This window comes from Alosa alosa, chromosome 3 (genome assembly GCF_017589495.1).
Source record: "Alosa alosa isolate M-15738 ecotype Scorff River chromosome 3, AALO_Geno_1.1, whole genome shotgun sequence".
NCBI lineage: Eukaryota > Metazoa > Chordata > Actinopteri > Clupeiformes > Clupeidae > Alosa > Alosa alosa.
This window is the reverse complement of record NC_063191.1, coordinates 29,789,720-29,814,172: the sequence shown is the minus strand read 5'-3', so window position 1 is coordinate 29,814,172 and position 24,453 is coordinate 29,789,720. Positions and strand designations below refer to the sequence as shown.

Genomic DNA, 24,453 nt, shown 5'->3' with positions numbered 1-24,453 from the left:
GGGGGTCTTGGACAGCAAATGCACCAGTTGCACAAAGTTGTGAACAGCTAGCCAAGTGTGGCTGCAAATCAGAGTGCCGTGGAGGATGCAAATGTTTTAGATTGGGTTTCACTTGCACAGAACTGTGCAATTGCAAATGTGAAAAAAAAAGTAAGTTTGCAGTGGGCGAGAGCCGATTTCCTAATTCTGGACCATGATGTATATGAACACCTTCCTGGATATGTTGCCCCCAATACAACACTTGCTGACTGCCAAGCAGGACCATTTTTAACAGTCTTTATTATGACTCGACAGGGCACAACCTCTCAAGCTCAGGCTGGACACTCTAACCATAAGGCCTTTGAGCTGGTAAAAATGTGAATTTATGTTATTTTTTCACACCTTCCTTTTAACTCAGTCCCAGAGTACACTATTAAAGCAACACTCACTTTGAAAAATGCCTTGAATTTTTGCAATTGCCTTTTTCTAAAAGTGTGGCCATTAGAATATTTTTGCTAACATGTGTGTGCATCAGTGTACATACTACCGAAATGCCAGCCATCTTGGAAAAGGTCTCCATCTTGAATTTTTGGCCATCCAGTTTTTTTCAAAAAGTGGCCTTAACAGAATATTTGTGGCATATTTTCTGTATCACTTTTTGGAAACAGTGGCAATGAACATAGGACAGGAATGGCAGCCATCTTGAAAAATGGTTTACATCCTGAATTTTTGAGTAACACATACCTTTTCCCAAAAGAGTGTTCCTTGAAGAGTATTTCTGCCTAATTTTATGCTTGCATCACCATTTGAACAATTGAAATGATTAATATTCGACAGGAATGGTGGCCATCTTTAAAAATGGCGGCCATCTTGAATTTTTGAGGGACAAGCATTTTTCCCATTAACATTTCCTTTAGAGAGTATTTGTATCAAATTATATGCTTAAATCACTGTTTGAATAATTGATATAATAAGCATTGAATAGCAATGGCGGCCATCTTGAAAAATGGCCGCCATATTGAATTTTTGAGTGGCCAGCACCTTTTTCCAAAATAGTGGCCCTTAGAGGGTATCTGTGCCAAATTTCATGCTTCTATACCAAAGTGAACGATTTTTTTACTAATCTGCTGCACTAGAGAGGTAACCTGACCCTCGCCAGATGAATTTCGCTCCGCCTAGCTCCACTCATCCATCTGGAACCGATCCAATGGAATGGTGTTTCAGAAGGCTGGGCCTAATCAAAAAATGCTTGCATATGATTGAATAAGCCACTTGTCCGTCATCTATTGACATGCTACTTCAACCACTCACATCGAAGCCAACCCGTGACACTGATAACAGTCTCACGGTCGCTTCTCCACTACGTCACATCTATGAAACTCCCGCCCTGCGTCCTGATTGGCTGAACCATAAAGTCGGTTGCAGAAATCACTCTCAATGGAAGAGGTCCCAGATGGATGTGAGTGAAGCTAGGCGGAGCTAAGCGGAACAAAATTCATCTGGCGAGGGTCAGGTAACTAGAGAGGAGCTACAAGGCAGGACTCTCTCACACACACTCTCTCACAAACACATATACACATTAGGGATGCACGATATTGAATTTTAGCCGATATCAGATATGCTGATATTTACAAGCTCATTTTGGCTGATTGCCGATACCGATATTCACTTCTAATTTTTATTAATTGTAAAGTTTCTCCTGTACTACAATTAACCTGTTATTATGATAGTGTAGGCTACTTGCTGTCGATATGGGACATTAGAAACTTTACTTTGATTCAACCCTGTATCATTTTAGAAATAGACATTTACTCATGAAAAATATATAAATTATTTCAAATATGGCACATATTAAGTAGCCTAACATTTTCACATAAACATAAATGTCATACTTGAACAGTAGCCTACAAGCCAGTTCCCCAAGAATTGTGTTTTTGACAATATGACACATTGTTCTCAAATGAACAGAAATGCAGCTGTAAGTGAATGAGACCTACAACACTTAGGCTAGTAACTTTACAGCTAGCCTTTATTCTGGATTTCATGAAACTCATGCTAGCTTTCTAACATTAGCTAACATTACACACTTTAGAAACTGATTGCATTGTAAACAAAAGCTTAGCAATGCGTCGTCACAGTTTTAGTTGATGCCATTTTTTCTGGCTTGGTGCTTTGTAGAGTTCAGGATGATGGCTCTTAAGATTATCGTTTACCGTTTACCGAGTATCGTTTTACCCCTCCTCGCATCACTGGTACTTTACAAGCTCTGCAAATAGCAATTTTGTTATCAGTTTCCAGAATTTGGAAATACTGCCACACATGTGTCTTCAGCGGACAATTAGCCAGTTTTGTGCCTCACCCTTGCCGTCCCTGCTGTCATCCTCCTCAATGCCTGGTCCCAATATCGCAGCTCTGTCAAACATCCTTCGGGGTACTTTTGGATTGAATGACATGTCGAAAGCCGAGTGCTTTGTGTTTTGGATACTACACACGGTGACACCACTCATTTAATAAGTACCTTCTGAGCCTACGTCATTACGTTCACTGGAGGCAAAACAAACCATCACCTCAGCTGGGAAGCTAAACGAACAGTCATATTCGGGAGGCTAAAGGTTATCATGGTCTCATCTTGCTGTGCTGTCGGGTGCCAGAACCGAAGAAGTCATCGGTTAAATTTGAAATAAGTAGGCCTAGGCTACAGTTTCCAGGGAGAACGTAGTTGTTCGTTTGACTCACGATAACCCAAGCCTTGTATCGGAACCTCACATATTAGCCTACCAATCGTCCTGTATTTCCAACCTCTTTACATGTATGTCACTTATTCATTTCTATACAAACCAAGACTGCGGATTCCTAAAAAAACGCAAGCGCCCACACCATAAGTGTATTTAAATAAGTTATGTAGCCTACCAAAAATTTAATTTTACTGTGACTCGAAGAGCTAAACCAAATCCTTGATTACTAGCTACTAGGCTACTACTGTGTAAGGCCCAGCACTAACTCCGAGCGTGGTAAACAAAATTGGATATTTCAGGCAGTAAAAGCCCGGTAAAGAAACAAACTAGATTTTGTTCAAATCTAGACACCTATGGCTACTGAAAAATGTGAGGTTCATTTATCAAATGTTATTTTGAAGTATTAAAAACATTGTTGTTTTAGAATTTTCAAACGAAATGGTTGGTAATTAGCACGTTTGCAATACATCTTTGCCTTGTGACATGAGCGGGCGCTGGCTCGGTAAAATGTCGGTTCGGCAAACACAAAACTCACCACGTCATTGTAGGCCTATTGTAAGTCTTGGACATGACCATTTAGGAGATAGTTATATGCATTCAATGATTTATACACCCTCAGCTTCTCCTTACTGTAGACACTTTCGTTTTTTTCAATAATGTCCGGCCATTCAACTGATGGCAAACCTGTCTTTCAATCACTGACGGTATTGGGTCTGTCAGGATGGTCCCATCTGATAATGTAGCCTTAGTTTTTCAAATAATCCTCCCGATCATTACACTGAGTGTATGTACGTATTGTGTTATATCGTTACACATTTTAGCAAAGATTTTAGATTACTCTCTGATTTTAGCCGCCTCACTAGTACTATTCAAATAGCCGCCTCACTATCCAAACGATTGTTTCTGCCTCCAGTGGCCCACCCGAATGTTTATGTTTTCACCACCGTTGCGAAGGGGTCTATAGCAACAGTGAGATTAGCAATCTCTTCCAAGTGATGTTCTACGATTCAGTAATCGCGAAGACGGCCCTCTTGCGGGCCCAACAAGATCTCTCTCTCTCTCTCAATCTCTATTAGGCTATTAATATGCTGTTTTGGAATGTAAATAAATATGACATGAAATCTATTCTATTTGAGGGCAAGTTTGTTTTAGCCTATTTTCATTTTGGGCCTATTGGGCTATTTTCATTTTTGGTATTGGGCATTTGGCACATGACACAGATGTTTTTCTGAGAAATGTCAAAATCAGTGGGTGTGGAAGGTTACTAATGTGATTGTTTTATCTGTAAATTAAATGTATGCTTTTTCAATGACTGAATTCATTGAAATAAAATTCTTTTTTCAGAATTTATTTGCTTTGAATATTTGTTTTGGTAATGCGTCGTGTAGGTCTTTTGACTTACTGAAACTTGCAAAAACCCTGAAATAGGTTTCTCTGCAGTTGACTCATTCACAGTCCTTGGTGGCCCTGACAGTACTTTGTAAAAAAAAATGTTGCATTAAGACCACAAAAAGTCTACACAAAATAAATGTGAGCATCTGAGCTAATGTTCATTCCCAAACACCCACTAAACTACTCCCTAGTTTCAGTGTTCAATTTCTTGCATTTCAACAAAGGTGTTTCAAGTAAGGAAGATCATGGTTTAGCCTACAAAGGCTAAAAGTAAAGTAACTGATCATACTTGTAAAATGTTTTGCTTGCATAAAGGGATAGAGTCATTAAGTATAAACTGCTCACAATGTAGATTGTGGAAATGTGGTTATCATAGAACAAAGGCCTCTTTATTAGGACCAGGGCACTGACGGTGCAGGGCCGGGACGGCCTTGCGTACCCAGATGCGTAGCCCTATTGTTTTTGTAAGGATTCTTTTTTTATTATAATTATTCACTATTTTTGGGACATGACTTTTTTTTTTGAGGTGGTTCCCATGGTCGAAAACTATTAAAATTTGGTGCACACGTCAGTCGTAGCACCCGCTACTCAGTTACAGAGACTTTGGTCCCAGGTGTGGCCCACAGACTCCATAGCGCCCCCCTATGTCATTGAGCTTTGTGGTTGACAGTGGTTCAGCTACTTTGTGGTTCAGCTACTGTACACACACCAAATTTGGTTTGGTACTTTTCCTAGACTGTTGATCCGATTCATGTCAAAGTTGGTATACATGATGCCAAGATGCTCTTGATTCTAAATTATGAAGCTGTAATGTATATCATTGTATATTATTTAATGTATAATATTTAATATATACATTAAATATTATTTTATATAAACTTAGCACAAAAGGTAAGGAAATTTGTGTTTTGTATATTATTTCTCTGTGGTAACGATGCTTTTTGGCAATAAATTCTATACCGTTGGAAAGCCTGTTTAGTTCCCTTTCAAATGGTGCCCCATTTGTAAAGAACATGCACTTGTGGGACGAGCAGCAGAGCTGAGTATGTGGGATGCGCCCATGAAAAATTTGCCAAATCTTCTCTACCATTTCCAAACAGGTTATTGCTGTTGCTATCGACACTTGTTTTGAGTTTCTGGTACCCCCCAGGTCCAAACTTTCAGCGATGTTGTGGATGTAACGGAATATATGCTGCATTGTTGCAAAACATTCATCATCATATTTGAATCACCCGAAGGGTCGGACCTCCGACATACACACTCATATTGACCTACACTAGACTCAAGTACTGCCCATGGTTAGCCTACATTCGGTCTTGTTCAGTAGTCAGCTGTGTGCGGTCTCCTCGTGAGCCTACCAATAGCCTATTCACTTCTAACATTTAACTTAACTACCAAGATAACATAGCCTATGTCATATAATATTTCCCCCCTTTGTAATTTAGGATATGAATTTCAATGAACAATTCCAAGATGCACGAAACATAAAGGCTTTTGGGATCAGTTGATAACTCAACTTACCAATAGACACCGTTTGATTACTCATGCATTAGCACGGTTACGGTCTCTAACCTGTTGTACAGTCCTCGTGACAGCCTACCTACCAACAAACATCTCATTTAACATAACTACCAAGATAACATGACGTGTATTTGTATTTTATATCCATCGGTAATGTAGCCTATGAACCTCTATGTAGGCTACACAATCACCTAAGATGCACAAGAAATAAATAGGTTTCTGCGATCGGTTGATAACTCAAACTTGCGATAACACCCGTTTGATTAGACTCATACCCTCGGTTACGGTCTCCTTCAGTAGCCTGGCGCGCGGTCACTTCGTAAACCTACTATGAAGCAAGCAACATTCACCTCTCTAACATTTAACTTTCTAACTACAAAGATAACATGACGTGTATTTGTAGGCTGTGTGATGAACTTACTCATCGATATATTGGAGAGGTTGGAGAGGGAGGTGTAGGTGACTGGCTTGATACCAGTGGAGGTGTCGGTGAGAACAGTGCAGTCCAGTCACTTGTAATTCCACAATCCTTTTTTATTGATGCTACATCCAGTGTGGTTATGGTTGTGTGTGGTTGTATGACTGTGGATAGGAGTAGGTGTGTGTGTGTGTGTGTGTGTGTGTGTGTGTGTGTGTGTGTGTGGTCTCTAAGAGGGAAAGGGATATGGGATACAATTAGCTCCATAATGCCACAATACAAGGCCACAATTCAATTAAACAACAAACATTTACACAAGAACATAGAACGCAGGAAATAGGCTAAATAGTCCAAAGTAAATACATAATTTCCTTTGCCCCATAATTAATAAACTAATAATGCATATAAACAATCAAATTAATTAAATTAACAACATTCATTGAAGAAAATCATGACTTATAGTTCAAAAAACGCACACAAGGCAGGACACCGACATTAAGCAGCAGCAAGCGAACAAGGATTCCTCCATGTGGCTTGAACAAAGGAAGGGCTGTGGGCACAGGTGTTGCCTAATAAAGTCTGCGGCTGATTGGGCTAATTGGTTGGAGCTGCAGTGGACTGAATGGGGAAATGAGTGTCAAAGGAGAAGAGGGCGTGGCAATAGCTCTGCAAATGCAGCACAGAGCTGAAACTTCCAAACAGCCGCCCCCAAATTTGGATTGCAAATTTGCTAGTACAGTAGGTCATGGGGGTTCAGGTAGGGCGGGGAGAGGGATGAGGCGGGCAACGGGTCTTGTGTACTGTTTGTCCCCCACCTGGACATCTGCAACCCTACAACGGCAGTCCTTGCCGGGATGGAGGGAAGTCACTCTACCTACTGGCCAAAGGGATCGGGGGAGCTGAGGGTCAAGAATGAGAACAACAGTGTTAGGTTGAAGGTCAGGATTATCAGTGCGCCACTTCTGTCTAGACTGGAGAGAGGGAAGATAATTTTTAATGAAGTGGGCCCAAAAATGATCTGCGCAGCTCAGAGTCAGGATACGTTACCAAGGGGAGGGAGGAGTCGTGCCGCCCCATAAGCAACAGATTAGGAGTCACCGGATCAGGATCAGCAACATCAGAGGAGACATAACCTAGGGGCTTTGAATTGAAAATACCTTCAATTTCAATCATGACTGTGCGTAGCACCTCTTCAGCGACAGCTTGGGCACCTAGGGTGGTCTGCAGGGCAATCTTGATTGAGCGTATTTCACGCTCCCACCAAAGTGGGCGCGTGTGGGGGGTTGAACTTGAAGGAGATCTTCTGCTTGGCCAGGATTGCCTGGAGGTCAGGGGTCAGGGATTGGTGGGCCTCCTGTAGCTCTCTGGTGCCACCGATGAAGTTGGTACCTCAGTCAGAAAGCAGCTCAAAAGGTTTGCCTCTGCGAGCTATAAAGCGCCTCAGTGCCATCAAAAAGGAATCTGTATTCATATGATTGAGTAAATCTAGATGTACACACCTAGTGGTTAAGCATTTGAAAATAATTCCCCACCTTTTCTCTACTCGTCTGCCAATCTTCACAGTGTAGGGCCCGAAACAATCTGTACCGGTGGAATAGAAGGGAGGTTCACAGAGGCGTAGGCGAGCAAGGGGGAGATCAGCCATTTGGGGAATAAGGGGGGGACTGCTGGCACTTAACACACCTGTGCTGATGTTTCTTGACAGCCTCACGACCCCTCAGGATCCAGAACCGTCTCCTTAGCTCAGCAAAAAGTCTCTCCGGACCAGGATGGTGTAAATGGTCATCACAATCTTTAATTATAAGCTTCGTGATTGGATGGGCAGGGTCCAGCACAACTGGATGTATGGCATCAGGAGGCAGGTCATTGCTTTGCCGTAACCTTCCACCTACTCAGATGAGACCTGATACTGGATCTAATTTAGGAGCAAGGGAGAGAAGACGGCTGGAATTTGGAAGGGGTTTGTGGGTCTGAAGGCATGCCAGATCATTCCCAAAGGAATCCAGCTGGGCCTGTCTTAGGATGGAGATCTCTGCATCGAGGAAGGTTTCTGCTGATGGTGTTGCAGGAGTCTCTGACACCCCATGACAGGAGGCAGCGGTAGAGTCAAGGTGAACTGGGTAGGATCTGGAATGGAGTGGTTTGGGCCAAGAAATACAGCACCACAGAAACTGGGCTTACGTAGCTCTGAAGGATCTTCGGACTGATCGATGATGGGACTAACGGGCCACAGGTCAGGGGGTTGCAGGAGGAAAGCAGGTCCTTGGTTCCACCTGCAGGGCTTAGCTAAATCAGACAGCTGCTTCCCTCTAGTTAAATCGTCTGCTGGGTTGTTCTGGGAATCCACATAGCGCCATTCCTGACCTTTGGCGAGCTCCTGGATTTCAGCCACCCTGGTTCCTTAGACCAAAGACCTTATAGCGGCATGAGTCTGAGAGAAGCCAATAGAGGACGGTGGTAGAGTCACTCCATAAAGTAACCTGTCTGATGTTGAGGGTGAGCCTGTTTGGAGGAGGTTGAGTAGCTGAGCTCCAATGAGGGCTGCACACAATTCAAGTCGAGGAATGGATAGCTGTTTTTTGGGTGCAACGCGGGACCTCGCCATTAGGAAGGACACATTCACCTGTGGACTATCTTCTGTGCGCATGTAGGTGACTGCACCATAAGACTGCTCTGATGCATCACAGAAGATGTGCAGGTCTTGAGTGGCTGAGGAGGGGTCTACTGTCTGAGGGGTGAGACAACGGGGTAGTACTATGGTGGAAAGATTAGGGAGTTCTCCTTCCCAGGTAAGCCAGGCTTCTAGGATGTTGTGGGGAAGGTTTGGGTCATCCCATTCTCTTGCCTTTGCCCACAGGTGCTGTACAATGATCTTGGCTCTTGTTGTATAAGGGAGGATATAGCCAAGGGGATCGTACTGGCTCGCAAGAACTCTGTAGACGTGATGCATGGTTGGGGTAGTAGCTTCAATGGCTCTGTGCCTGTATTTCAGGGTGTCTGTATGGCAATTCCAGTGAAGGCCTAGAGTAGACTCCATGGGATCAAGGGAAGGATGGTGTGACAGCCAGAGCTCTGCCTGGTCTGACCTGGCATCTGGAGGGAGGTCACAGATGCCCTTGGGGTCATTACTGGCCCATTGCCTAATCTCAAAGCCACCAGAGAAGAGGGTTGTGCGCAGGCTGTGAAGGAGGTCCTTAGCTTCCTCTGGTGTGGGAAGACTTTGAAGGCAGTTATCCACATAGAAACATTGGTGTATGGAATGGGTAATGTGCTCATCTACCTGTGCATCCTTGGCGATCCTCTGGAGGGTGTAAATGGCACAGCATGGACTGCACAGTTGGAGGGGATCTACTGTCCAGGTCACGCCAGAGGAAGCGAAGGAGGGGTTTATCTCTGGGTAGCAGGCGCACCTGGTGGAACATGGACTTAACGTCTCCGCTGATGGCAATCTTGTGCTGCCTGAAACGGAGGAGAACACCAAGGAGGGAAGGCCCAAGGGTTGGACCAGGGAGCAGCTGTGAATTCCGGCATTGATTCTGATAGGAGAAGGAACAGTCAAATACAATGCGGTCTTTTCCTATTATTACGCACAATATGGTGAGGTATGTACCAAGACTCAGGAGCATCAGCTACTTCAGATGAGGATAACTTATTGACATACCCAGCATCAACCAACTTCTGGATCTCTCTGGTATAGGTCTCCGCCTGTGGGGGGTTCTGGAGGAGTCGTCTCTCACAACTGCGAAGACGGGACATAACGGCTTCCTTAAGGGGGACAGGGCCAGGGATCTCTTGGAGGGAGAGGTGTTTAGGACACCGTCGACCTGGACAAGCCTCCCTGTTTTGTGGTCCTGTTTAGAGCAGACAACCATTTTTGTGTTCCTCAGAGGTAACGTGTCCAGCTGCCACAGTTTTTGCACATTGTGGGGGATGTCATCAGGTGGGCATTGAAAAGAGATATAATGACACTTGATGGAGGGAGAGCTAACAATATCTCTAGCAGGACCCTGTAGCATCCAGCCGAGACGGGTTTTGATTGCTGCAGGGGCTCCAGGAGGGCCCAACCTTACAGGCTGGGTTGGAGTGATGAGGTGAGTATGATCAGCTCCTATGAGTAGCAGAGGGCTTACATAATCATGTTGTTTCAGGGGAATCTGCCGGAGATGAGCATAGTGCCGCTGGAGGGATTTCACAGGGTGAGAATGTTCAGACAAGGAAAGCTGGTCAGCAGTGAATGCGTGCCTGATGGCATAGGATTTCTCTGGATGGGCCTTTGGAATGAGGGTGAAGGACACGTCGGCACAGTTAAGAGTCTGGATATCCTGTCTCAGTCCTCAGAGTCAGGCTCTCAGGCTCTCCTTCCAACTGAAGTTTCTGGGCAGCAGGATACAGCAGGATCGTACGTTCAGACCCAATCATCCAATATGGCATATGTGTCTAAGGACTTGTTTCCATTGCGCAGGGTCACATCAACCACCTTCAGTCACCTTCAATCGCTAGGATGGTCTAGGTAGAAATTCTGCACTTGCCTCTGGTTATTGTTGCATAGGACCTGCAGATGTTTCCCATTGCACTGGTTGCAGCGTCCCTTCAGATCACACTGGGTTGCAAAGTGATCGAGCACATCGCCAGCAGCGTTTCTGCTCTTTGATCCAACTAGTTCTCTGATCTTTTGTGAGGTGGAGGAAGTCCTCACATTTACTGACATGATGTTCAGGGGAGTTACAGTAAGCACAGACTGGACAGCGTTCGGATAAGGCGTTGGGGGGGGAAGCGGACTGGCTTTAGGAGGAGCAATCTGGACTTTAGGGGAGTTCACTTGAGAGGAAGTCTTACTACCATGGAGTATGGCAGTAGCTCTGAAGGGGTGAGAGGGTGGTTGCTTTGGCCGGACAGGCTGAAGGGTTCTCTCCCTTCGGGGCTGGCAGCGGGCTTCATGTCGCAGCCAGGAGGAGAAATCTAGGAGGTTATAGGAAAGGGGACCTGGTCTGCTCAAACTCATGCTTCTCTTAAACTGGCAAAATTGCTCACTGGGTAGTTTCTCTAATAGCCTCTCAACATGTGAGCCACAGGTAAGCTCAGAGAGGCCTTCGTGGCCCATGGACTGGGGGAGACCCACTAAGGCCTGTACCCTAAGGGAAAACTGATCTAGACCTCTACCATCACCTATCCGGATAGCAGGCATCTCCATTATAGCCCGGAGCTCTCTCAGAGCAAGCTGTCTGGGTTGACCATAACGCTCATCTAGGGCCCGAATAGCTTGAGTGTAGGGATCTTGGGCATGGACATAAGCTAATGCAAGTCGCCTCACCTGATCTACCTTTAAGTGATCCAGTAAGATGTGGTATTTATACTGCTCAGACTCTCCTGGGTCTAACAGGTTAGATAGGGCCATCTTTATCATATACTGGCTTTCATCCTCACTAGTAAGATAAGGAAATGAGGGACCTTCTACCTTTCTATATGACTGCAATCGGCCTGAAGGAGGAGCTAAATGGCCTAGAAGGGCCACAGAAGTAAGGTGGTGAGGCTGCACATTGCGGGACTGGTACACTGACTGGGCAGAGCGGGCCATTGCTGCAGGGACAGTTTGAGGTGGCAACGTGTAGGCTGGGAGCAAGGGGTTACGTGAGACTGAGACTTGAGAGGTGGCAGGAAACTGACTATGGTCAGGAGGATTCGTAGGCTGCCAGGACTGAGTTAGGGGCTGAATGGAAGGGGCACGGCTTACAGGAGGGGGAAAAGAAAGCTGCTGCTGAGGTGGGGGAGGAAAGGGCCTATGGTCACTTGTAGTAGCCTGAGGTGGCATTGCAGCAGGCTGGGCTGGTGATGCTACTAACTGAGGGCCAAGGTTATCAGGGCAAGGGAATGGCAGTGAACGAGACCGTGAGGACTGGCCACTAAGCATACAGCACTTGATTAGTCTACCTTGATTTCTTACTTCTACGAGTAACTGCTGTAAGAGCTCAGTTTGAGGGTCAGGAAGCAAGGCTGAGGCTCTTCCAGAAGACAGATGAGGGAGAGTTTGGAGAGTCTTCCCGAGTCCCTCTCTCTGTCGCTGGCTCCGGCTCTTGCGGTGGTTCCAGCTCTTCCTCTTCATCATACTCGTTAGGTAGTTGAGGTGGCTCTTCCTCCTCCTGCTCATGCTGTGGTTGATACTGAGGTCCAGCACCAAAGATGTCTGCCGAGTAAAGAGGTTGTGGCTCTGGTGCTTCAGCAGGATGTTGTGGTCGCTGACTATATTGCAGAATGAAGTCATTGTACCGGGCAGGAAGCTGGGCTTGGCGGCGTGGACGATCAGGCTGAAGTAGTGAGGGCAAGGAGTGACTGGACATCTCCACTGGTCATCAGTAGACTCTGGCTCGAAGGACCATGAAAAGGAGGTTGGAGAGGGAGGTGTAGGTGGCTGGCTTGATACCAGTGGAGGTGTCGGTGAGAACAGTTCAGTCCAGTCACTTGTAATTCCACAATCCTTTTTTATTGATGCTACATCCAGTGTGGTTATGGTTGTGTGTGGTTGTATGACTGTCTGGATAGGAGTAGGTATGTGTGTGTGTGTGTGTGTGTGTGTGTGTGTGTGTGTGTGGTCTCTAAGAGGGAAAGGGATATGGGATACAATTAGCTCCATAATGCCACAATACAAGGCCACAATTCAATTAAACAACAAACATTTACACAAGAACATAGAATGCAGGAAATAGGCTAAATAGTCCAAAGTAAATACATAATTTCCTTTGCCCCATAATTAATAAACTAATAATGCATATAAACAATCAAATTAATTAAATTAACAACATTCATTGAAGAAAATCATGACTTACATAGTTCAAAAAACGCACACAAGGCAGGACACGACAGTCGCAGCAGCAACGAACAAGGATTCCTCCATGTGGCTTGAACAAAGGAAGGGCTGTGGGCACAGGTGTTGCCTAATAAAGTCTGTGGCTGATTGGGCTAATTGGTTGGAGCTGCAGTGGACTGAATGGGGAAATGAGTGTCAAAGGAGAAGAGGGCGTGGCAATAGCTCTGCAAATGCAGCACAGAGCTGAAACTTCCAAACAATGCACTAAAAACAAGGCATGGTTAATAACTTGCCGCGAACCTAGACAACCGTTTTGATTACATAGACTCATAGCCAATAGACCCCTTCGGTGGTGAAAACATAAACATTCGGGTGGGCGTGACGTCACTGGAGGCAGAAACAATCGTTTGGATAGTGAGGCGGCTATTTGAATAGTACTAGTGAGGCGGCTAAAATCAGACAGTAATTTAAAATCTTTGCTAAAATGTGTAACGATATAACACAATACGTACATACACTCAGTGTACGTGATCGGGAGGATCATTTGGCTACAAGGCTACATTATCAGATGGGACCATCCTGACAGACCCAATACAGTCAGTGATTGGAAAGACAGGTTTGCCATCAGTGGAATGGCCGGATATTATTGAAAAACCGAGTGTCTACAGTAAGGAGAAGCTGAGGGTGTATAAATCATTGAATGCATATAACTATCTCCTAAATGGTCATGTCCAAGACTTACAATAGGCCTACAATGACGTGGTGAGTTTTGTGTTTGCCGAACCGACATTTTACCGAGCCAGCGCCCGCCCATGTCACAAGGCAAAGATGTATTGCAAACGTGCTAATTACCAACCATTTCGTTTGAAAATTCTAAAACAACAATGTTTTTTAATACTTCAAAATAACATTTGATAAATGAACCTCACATTTTTTAGTAGCCATAGGTGTCTAGATTTGAACAAAATCTAGTTTGTTTCTTACCGGGGCTTTTACTGCCTGAAATATCCAATTTTGTTTACCACGCTCGGAGTTAGTGCTGGTCCTTACACAGTAGTAGCCTAGTAGCTAGTAATCAAGGATTTGGTTTAGCTCTTAGAGTCACAGTAAAATTAAAATTTTGGTAGGCTACATAGCTTATTTAGATACACTTATGGTGTGGGCGCTTGCGTTTTTTTAGGAATCCGCAGTCTTGGTTTGTATAGAAATGAATAAGTGACATAGGCCTACATGTAAAGAGGTTGGAAATACAGGACGATTGGTAGGCTAATATGTGAGGTTCCGATACAAGGCTTGGGTTATCGTGAATCAAACGAACAACTACGTTCTCACTGGAAACTGTAGCCTAGGCCTACTTATTTCAAATTTAACCGATGACTTTTTCGGTTCTGGCACCCGACAGCACAGCAAGATGAGACCATGATAACCTTTAGCCTCCCGAATATGACTGTTCGTTTAGCTTCCCAGCTGAGGTGATGGTTTGTTTTGCCTCCAGTGAACGTAATGACGTAGGCTCAGAAGGTACCTATACCTTGGTAACGGTCTCGTTTAGTAGGCTAAGTAGCCTGATGCGCGGTCTCTTCGTGACAAATTAAACCAGCAACATTTAACTTTATAGGGTACCCAGATAACGTGTAGCCTATTTGAAGCTTATGTGATGTAGGCTACTTCCCCATCAATAATGTGTAAATTGTCATGAACACAATCATCTACGATGCTAGAATAAGGCTAGGTTAATAACTAACTTGTCGAGAACCTAGACCGTTTGATAACATTAGACCCTCGATTACGGTCTCGTTCAGCCTGGCACGGTCTTCGACTATGAAGCCAGCAACATTCACTTCTCTAACATTTAACTTTATAACTTTAAGATAATATGACGTGTAGGCTAATATGAGATGTAGGTCTACTTCCCCATCGATAATGTGTGAATTGCCATGAATAAATAATCTAGGCTACGATGCACTAACAAGGCTGGTATGAATCAAACTTTCCGAGAACCAAGACAAGATAAAGGCCTACAGCGGTTGTTGCACGGTTACATTCGGTCTCATTCTGTCTTCTCGTGACAGCCTGCAGCCTATCATTCACTTCTAAGCATTTATTTAACATGACTACTAAGATAACATTAGGCCTATGTGTATTTGTAGGTATGTGATATAATTCTTTCCCATCGATAAAATTTCCATGAACATAAGCATCTAGTTTGCACTAGAAAGGCTTATGTGATCGGTTGATTACAACTTGCCGAGAACCTAGCGAACTGTTTGACTCGTGTGGCAGCCACGGTTACGAGGCCCGGAAAACCTAGCGAACTGTTTGACTCGTTTGACAGCCACGGTTATGAGGCCCAGAGCCATACAGGCTCATCATAGTTTGACTTATTATACTACCACTCCAGTAGAGGCGCTAATACGCGATACGATGAAAGAGTAGCCACGTGAACACTCGAGCACAGCCAATCAAGCCAGTGTTGTTCTCTTTCAAGCATTCATTCGGTATCTCACTATGGGGACACGCCCCCTCGCGAGTTCCCCAGAAGCCATTATTTCATTACGCCAGCCACCATTGGCTGGACGACTGACGTATGCGACGTGGAGGAGGTACTTCCTCCTCCCTTATATTCTCACGGTATAACGTCATTGCTTCAGTCTAAAACCTCTTTCTCGCCTCCCCAGAGGCTTGCTCTCTCGTGATACAGGTGCTGTGGCTTGGTGGCTTAACTGTTCATTGAGCGAGGTAACGACTCGGTCCCCGAACGCTACCTTAACGCTGCTTCATCTTCGAAGAGCACTGGTTTGGACTTGGCTAGCCTGTCGCCAAACAGTAGCCTCTCCCTTGCTAGCCTGTCGCCAAACAGTAGCACGCTAGCCTGTCTCCAAACAGTAGCCCGCTAGCCTGTCTCCAAACAGTAGCCTCTAAACCCCAAAGCTAGCCTGTCCTCAAACAGTAGCGAAACAACATGTCGACGCCAGTGCCCCCCCCCTCCCCGAGGGAAGCGCGGCCCCGGCTAGGGATGTGTTTGTGTGGGAACAAGATTTCGACGCTGACACCCACCAGGTGTGTGCGGCGTGTCTGGGGCTGCAACACGCCCAGACCCGCGTTAACATCCCCGAAGTGTGTGAACACTGCGCCCGACTTTCCTCTGGTCTGCCCGGCGTGAGGCTTGCCTAGCTAGTCTCACCGACGACGACCCCATGCTAGGAGCAGATGACCTCCCTCCCTTGAGTCAGCAACCCTTTCCCAGGAGCCGGCCAGCTGGAGAACTGGGGGCCTAGCTGGGGCGACCAGCTCGACGCTCTATAGCCTATATCCCGACAATCAAGACAGCCCAATGGGGATGCTAGGTGCGACTGGCTAAGCTGAACTCATCTCAGAGGATGACTCCGTCGACCTACTATCCCTGGGGGGATGAGGATGGCGACGACTTATCTCCTCCCAGCCACTCAGGCTGCTTTCGCCCGGCGGAGAAGTGATAGCACCACTGAGGCTGATGAAGCCGCAAGCGTGGGCCTTCACAACGCCTGCAAGAGAGCAGCTGCAAAGCTCGGCGTTCCCTGGCCTGAGGCCCAGAAGGAGACCGTGGTCCTCGCTCACGAGGAAAGAGGCTCGAGAAGGCTAAAAAAGCTCCACCAGACAACTACTGTCCGTCTTCCCGAAAGTGCCTTGAGGAAGCCACACGGCTCATGGAGCAGCCCTTTCTCAGCTAAAAAAACCCGGCTCAAGGGCTCGCGGCGCTGGAATGGCCAGACATGGAAAGCAGTGGATTCTCCCATCTGCCCCCTGTCGAACCGCTCCTGGCCTCCCATCTCCACTCCACCCAGAAGTCTGCGATGACCCCCTCGGGACCCGCATTTCCCCAAAGCCGACAATTTCCAGTCCGGCCGCGGACTGAAAAAAGCTACAAAGCAGTGGCGCCGGGCGGTGAGAGCTCTCAACGCCTCATCTCTGCTCATGGCCTACCAAGCCGAGCTGGAGGGAAGACTTCTCGTCCTCCCCCAACCAGCCAGCTGTGTGGGACGAAATGTGTGTGGTCACAGACCTCTGCCTACGGCTACACAGGTGTGCGGAGCCGCAGTACCGGATACCGAGACGTCAGCTCCCGACCCAGACTGCCACTCAGAGCCTTGGTAAGACCCCCGAGCTCAAAGGTGCCTGGGTTAAAAAGCCCTTTAACCCTAACGCGACACAGGGAGGTCAGCAAAACCCCCCACCAGAGGGAGCCCAGGAAGAAGAAGCCTAGTACGCACCTTGCAGGCGAGGGGGGGCGGGACCAGCCAGACGCTCCCCCCTCCTCGACTCACACCGGCCCCGTTCCTGGGCCTGTTCAAAGAGGCATGTTCACAGCCCACTGAAGCGGAGAAGACCTGGAGTGCCAGTTCGAGCCCCAACAGAGTCTCACAAGCACACACCAGTGCCCCCTTCAAAAAATAAATGTTTTCGCGCAGCCAGGCGAGGGCGATCCGGCCAAAAGAATGCAAAAATTGTCAAATGAACAAAAAGCTCTCACAAAAGTCACGAGCCATGTTCAGTGGCAATGGCGTGCAATCACGCCCTAATAACGCAACCAGGCGGAGCCAAAGCTCCACCGGGGGCGATGGGCAACATAAGCACGCTAGCGTTGCAGCCCACGCCAGCTCGGTCGCGCCAGTTAGCGCCACTAGATGGCGTCATTTCACATTCACCGAAGCGGCGATCCAGTACTGGCGGATGCACGTGAAGTCAAACTGGATAATAAAGATTATAGCGAAAGACTACCGCCTACAGTTCGCTACACCCCCACCCCCGTTCAATGGGATTGTACAATCCCACGCTACAGGGGAATCTGCCCGTGTTCTACAGGGGGAAATAATTTCCCTGTTAAACAAACAAGCAATCAGGGTAGACCCCTTTGAGCAAAGCCGTCACGGTTTTTACTCGTGGTATTTTCTGGTCCCAAAGAAAGGGGGGGGGCTTGCGCCCAATATTGGACCTGCATGCACTGAACAGATACCTAAGAAAGTACAGGTTCAGGATGCTAACCAACGACGCATTAATGCGCTTTCAGGCCCGGCATTGGTTCACCTCAGTGGATCTGACCGATGCGTTCCTACACGTCCCGATCTATCCACCCCACAGAAAGTTCCTCAGGTTTGCCTTTCGAGGTGTGGCCTACGAGTGGCTTGCCCTCCCATTTGGCCTTGCGCTCAGCCCCAGAGTCTTCGTCAAGGTCACCGAAGCGGCTATCGCGCCGCTCCAGGAAAAAGGTTTACGTCTGGCTACTTTTATCGACGACTGGCTGGTGGCCGCGCACTCATACCAGGAAGCGCAGCAGCACACGGCTCTCCTAACGGAGCACCGGTTGTTACTAGGTTTCAGAATAAACTGGGAGAAAAGCGTGCTGCGCCCGTGTCAGATCACCACCTTCATAGGGCTGTCTCTAAACTCCGTCTCATTCAGAGCGCGCCTGTCAGCGGAACGAGTCAAAGCGTTCCGCGCATGTCTCGCACTTTTCCGCAGGGGGGCTACTGTGAAATTCAGGGTCTGACTCAGACTCCTGGGCCTCATGACGTCAGCCTTGGTGGTCGTTCCCCTCGGCCGTTTATACATGAGGGCTGTTCAGCGATGGGTGGCGTCGCTGGGATTGAATCCCTCGCGTCACTGCCATCGCCCTGTCGCAAACTCAGCAGCCTGCTGCGCTGCGCTAAGGCCCTGGAAACGCCCACTCTTCCTCACAGAGGGAACTACGATGGGTGCTGTCCTACATAGGAAAGTAGTGACGACGGATGCCTCGCTGAGCGGCTGGGGAGCTACTCACGAGGGCAGGTCGATAAACGGGGTGTGGGACTCACACATGCAATCTTTGCACATAAACCGTCTAGAACTGTGGTTTGGCTCGCACTCAGACATTTTCTGCCCATCCTGAGAGGGCATCATGTCTTGGTCAGAACAGACAACACCACTGTGGTGGCTTATGTCAACAAGCAGGGGGGACTGAGGTCTCGTCATATGCACACGTTGGCACACAGACTGATCTTATGGAGCAGCACACGGCTCCTGTCGTTGAAAGCCACACACGCGTCCCGGTGTATTGAATTTGGGTGCAGATTTATTATCCAGGGGCAACCCCCTTCAGGAGACTGGAAACTCCACAGCCATGTGATGGCTCAAATCTGGTTGCGGCAGGGTCGGCGAAAGTGGACTTTTTAGCCTCAGAGGAGAATCGCCAATGTCGATGTTTTTCTCCCCTTGCCGATCAGAAAGCCCCGTTAGGGATAGATGCTTTGGCACACCAGTGGCCCACCGCCCTGCTCTATGCCTTCCCTCCGTTGGAACTGATCACTCCAACGCTCGCCAGGGTGCGGGAACAGAGCCTCTCACTCATTCTCGTAGCCCCGCGCTGGCCAGGGAAACCCTGGCCATCAGAAATAATCCCGTTACTCCACTCCCCACCGTGGCCACTGCCCCCCCGCAGGGACCTGCTGTCCCAAGCGAACGGGGAAATATTTCACCCTCATCCAGAGCACCTGGCCCTCTGGGTCTGGCCCGTGAAAGGCTGAATCTGACAGCTGCAGGACTGCCCTGCAATGTCATAGCAACAATTCAGAGCGCTAGGGCGTCATCAACTAGGACGATGTTTGATAGCAAATGGCGTGTATTTAATGACTGGTGTATTAAAACAGGGACGATAGCCTTCCAGTGCTCTGTGGACGTTATCCTTACGTTTCTGCAAGACTTACTGGATAAAAACAAGTCCTTCTCCATTGTCAAAGTTTGCCTGGCTGCCATCTCGGCCTGCCATGTAGGCTTTGGGACAAAACATGTGGCCAGCACCCTCTCATCGTCAATTTATGAAAGGGGCTCGACGCCTCCGCCCGGTTTCTAAACCACTGGCCCCTTCATGGGATCTGCCGATGGTTTTGGATGTTCTGTCTCGCCCTCCCTCCGAGCCATTACAACAGTTGGATCTTAAAGTGCTCTCACTCAAGACGGCTTTGTTGCTGGCTTTGGCTACGGCTAAACGCGTAAGCGATATTCATGCCCTATCTGTGAATACAGCCTGTATGCAATTTTTCCCGGGTGACTCGAGGGTTGTATTAAAACCCAACCCAGCGTTCATTCCGAAGGTTTTCAACCCGTCACTGTCGTGTCGGCCGATTGAACTATTTGCGTTTAACCCACCGCCTTTCGCCTCCCCGGAGCAGGAGCGGCTGAATGCGCTCTGTCCGGTCAGGGCGTTGCGTGCGTACGTGGACAAAACAGCGGAGTTAAGGAAAACGGAACAGCTGTTTGTGTCTTGTGCAAAGTCACATCTGGGTAGACCGCTCACTAAGCAGCGTCTATCACAATGGATTGTGGCGGCTATTGCCCTGGCCTATACGACTAAGGGGTTACAACCCCCAGTCAGTTTTTCGAGCCCATTCCACTCGAGGAATGTCGACATCATGGGCTTTATTTCAGGGCTTCCCCATAGAGGATGTATGCTTGGCAGCGTGTTGGGCAAACCCGACAACGTTTGTCAGGTTTTACAGACTTGATGTCACTGCCCCGACTTTGGCACATTCAGTGTTAGGCACTGGGACGCCGGGGGCGCACTGATGTTGTTGGGGATCGCAAGCTTGTCTGGCAATCCGGGAGTCACGATATCCCATAGTGAGATACCGAATGAATGCTTGAAAGAGAACTTAAGGTTACTCACGTAACCCGGTTCTCTGATAGCATGAGTGAGGTATCTCACCAGACCACCCTCCTTGCCGGTGGCGAGAAGAGGTTGGTTAGCTAGACTGAAGCAATGACGTTGCGCCGTAGAATATAAGGGAGGTGGAAGTACCTTAGGAACACTGAGTCGGTTTTTGACGTTTGGCACTCGATTCTCCCGGCTCATTGACACGAACCGGGTTATTTAACCGACACTTCGGTCAGTTCGTCAACACTACTACCAGCCTTCTTTCTTTTGGTCGGGCTAAGAGGATCACCATCTCGTTTACCAGAACAGGTTTAACCCTGCAATGAAACCAAACACGTTTTAGTAAAAGTTAACCTAACATCCATTAATGAAATTGTTAGTTTAAGTTTAAAAGGTAAGTTACCATGGTTCTTGGTTTGTGCCACCTCTGCTCTGTTTCTCGGTTGAACGGCCTTGAGCTCCAGCTGCGAATAATGTGCGGTTTGGTACAGAAGAGCTGCCACGTGGTTGCACAGGGCAGTGCCAGCCACACACATACATGTACAGCTTTCGAGCGTCACAGGCTTTGAATCCCTCAGAACAGTCTGTTAAAAAACACATTAGACGTTAGAGATAGCTAGTGTTAGAGATAGGAAAATGACCAGTTGCAAGAAAAATTAAATGTTACAGGTGTAGTGAGCGAAACTTTAATTAATTCAACTAACCCCATGTCCCCATGATTGACTTCCCCTATATTCTCTTGAGTACCCCATAAAAAGGTGTTGGACAACAGCTTTTGTAAACTAATGTGAGCATACACCTAATATGCACAATTTCATCCAGAATCACTAACTGCACCTATAAGACAGTCTTGAGAACTGTTTTGAACTGTAATGAACTGTAATTAGCCTAGGCTAGGAACTTATTTGAAGAAATGAGAAAAGAAATGAGAAAAGTGAGACACTTTAAAAGTGCAACTTCCCACTGAGCAAAAAGTGGTCCAAAATACGTCAAAAAGACGTGCTCGCCTTACTCCAGAAGACGTCTTCAGAGTCATGTAAGTCCTTCGATAAATAACCAGGCTATGAACTCATAAACATGAACAGCATTTTGTCATCGTTTGTCATTCACCGTGCTGTGAACAGCATTAAGATACTATAGGCTAAAGAGCTTGAGATTCAGACAGGTGAGCACCTGGGAATGGTGTGCATCGTGTCAGAAAATAGCAATCAGTGATCATGCATCATCAGCGCAAGGTTGGTTTGAAACTTTCTGGGGATGGGGATTTTACACGAGCCCACCATCACTGAGCTAGTCATCACTGGGCTAGTGTGCCCTGCTGTGTTAATATGACCGTGCTGATGCTAACAGCTGCAGCTCCCTCAAATCTAGGTTCTCTCATGCATATTTGCTTTTTTCCAATGAAAATTAATGCAAAATAAAAAAAACAGTCCTGCTCCTAACTGAAGAAACGTTTACGTTACCAACAATGTTAACAACAAACTCAGTTTCACTGCTGCAAGTGCAAAGTTGGCTGTAATATGCTTCGCCATATTTAACGAACCAGCTTTGTGATAACAAAATCTTACCTTATGTAGTCCACTGAAAGTTATCCACATATCAAACGATTAAATCCACAGTTATGAAGGAATTGTTTTGGGGAAGCAGTTGCACTTTATCCCACTTTTGCTGCCCTTTTTAAAATGAAACCACTTAAATCCATAGCCTAGATGAGCATTGCACATAACGTTACAACTATGTTGACATGATGGTAAAGCTAAATGCCCAAGACAAGTCACGTCATAAAAGTTTTAGGCTACAAACGCAAAAACTTAATGACAGCTCGTTCGTGGTGTTGCTTAGTGCTGCCTAATTGAAATGGTATAGGCAAGGTTTATCTTATATTAGGTTATTATGTGTGCACATTTATTGGGCTTTAGCCTCTTTTCATTTATTTGATAAGGAACTGATAAAAACTGAGCAGCAGAAAAGCTGCCATAGTCGATACATAGTTTATTATTATAATTAATATTGATAGCCTACTATTACTTTACTACTATTACTGTTATTATTATTATTATTCGGATGAGGCAATAATGTAAATCTGAGTCTAATGTTGGCTACAAACAGTCTGTAACTAGCCTGTCTGTAACTGCACTGCTGCTATTATTAATTGTTAACTTCCGGGAACTATTTGAGGCTTCCATTAGCTGCCATTGTTGGAAAAAAATGGAACATTAGCGTCAATGGAGTTGTCGCAATACCTTATGGCTCTGGGTTAAATGAAAGACTTGCTGAGGTGAGGTTAACAAGTGTTTACTTGCAAATTCACGTTCCCGCAGCTGGCCGTTTTGAATTGCTTTGCGAAACAAAACGACTCTGCACTGAGTGCGATTGTGAATTTAGCTCGGCTTAATAGTTTAATATTGTCTTGGAAAGTTATTGCTTGTTCACGAGTTATTTCATTTAGCATTATATTTTCCATGTGTCGATGATGGTTAGACATGACGTTCTCAGGAAGCGCAGACCTTTCCAAGGCCAAATGTAGTTATTTGCAACAAATATTTTGACTTGCTCAGTGATAGGTGTTTAATTTGTTTGTTTTCTGTGTAGCATATAGATCATAATTCTTGATAATTAGCGCGCAAACAAGCGAGACCTAGGCTTCCGTAGACTGACATAACGCACCTATTGCTGAGACCCGCCCCTTTAGTCGGAATGTGATCATTGCAGCCTCAGTAGACACGAGTGGAACAGAAAGACACAGGACACAACATAACATGAGGGATAGATGTATTTCTTCACAAAAAAAATATCAAATAATAATGGATTGAAAAGAGGTACTAATACATGACATGCTAATACACACCAGACATGCTAGAACAGATACCAGAAAAATGGATATCCACAGTCCCTTTCTATCAACACCAGTGATTTTTATAGATAAGGATTAGGCTTTAAAACAGATTGTCAACATTTATGTCATTTGGTCTGTTTTTGGCTGCATACATGAAGGCCAAGGTGGGCAATGTGTTTTCCCTGGTTTGAGGTAATACCGACATTTCTTCAAGGATGGCAGGTCTGAAAATATCTTCTCCATCAGTTATTCAATTAGGCTAAACATGGCCCTAACTCAAAACAGCTGGTAGGCCTACTGTTAGGACTATGTCATTTTAATATGTAAAAGTGTAAATTGCAGCCATATTTAAATTCTGCTTACTGCACGTTTATTATAATATATGATAATATTCAATATTCATTATTGCAGGTCTACCCATGTGCATGTAATGGAAATGTCGGTTAATCCCGATATCACTTCATTTACGTGTTAAAATGTAAAATTTCAGAAATGTCACCTTTTTCAGCCCTTCTGAGTTTGCAGGTATGAAGAATGCACAAACTGGAAATACTAAAACACTTTCTAATGGTGTGTTAAATTATCAGAATAGACTACAGCCTTTGACTTAATTTATTTTCCACAAGGGAAATGGGATATAGTTTACAAAGCAGAGTGATTATTTTATTATTACTATGCAGTGTCTTACTGTATTTACCTCTAAACCTGAGATGGGAGATTGTGAGACTTAATACATTAGTACTGTTGTGAAAAATATTCACGCAAAATAATCATAATAATTGTGAAATCGTGATTATTCTTCAGACAATTATCATACCACCAAAATATGTAATTGTGACATCCTTAGTTCAGAATCGGGTCAGACTGGATGTATTTATATGTATCAACTAATTCTGGCTGTCAAATAGACGTATAGATTATGGCTTGTCAGAATGTGTATTTGCAGCTAATTTTGGTTGTCTATAGACGTTCAGAACCGGGTCGGCCTGGACTATTGTCTCAATGTCATTTATCAACCAATTCTGGCTGTCAAATACACGTCTAGATTATGGCCTGGCAGAACGTGTATTTTGCATAGCTTCCATAGCAACTGGAATCCATGCA

The 24,453-nt window shown here is 46.0% G+C and overlaps 1 protein-coding gene across 5 annotated transcripts in view; it reads left to right on the top strand.

Annotated features, from left to right (window-relative positions):
- The window catches only part of dgkh (diacylglycerol kinase, eta), a 168,366-nt gene that overhangs the window by 102,641 nt on the left and 41,272 nt on the right, over positions 1-24,453 (top strand). The gene's annotated exons all lie outside the window — the stretch shown is intronic.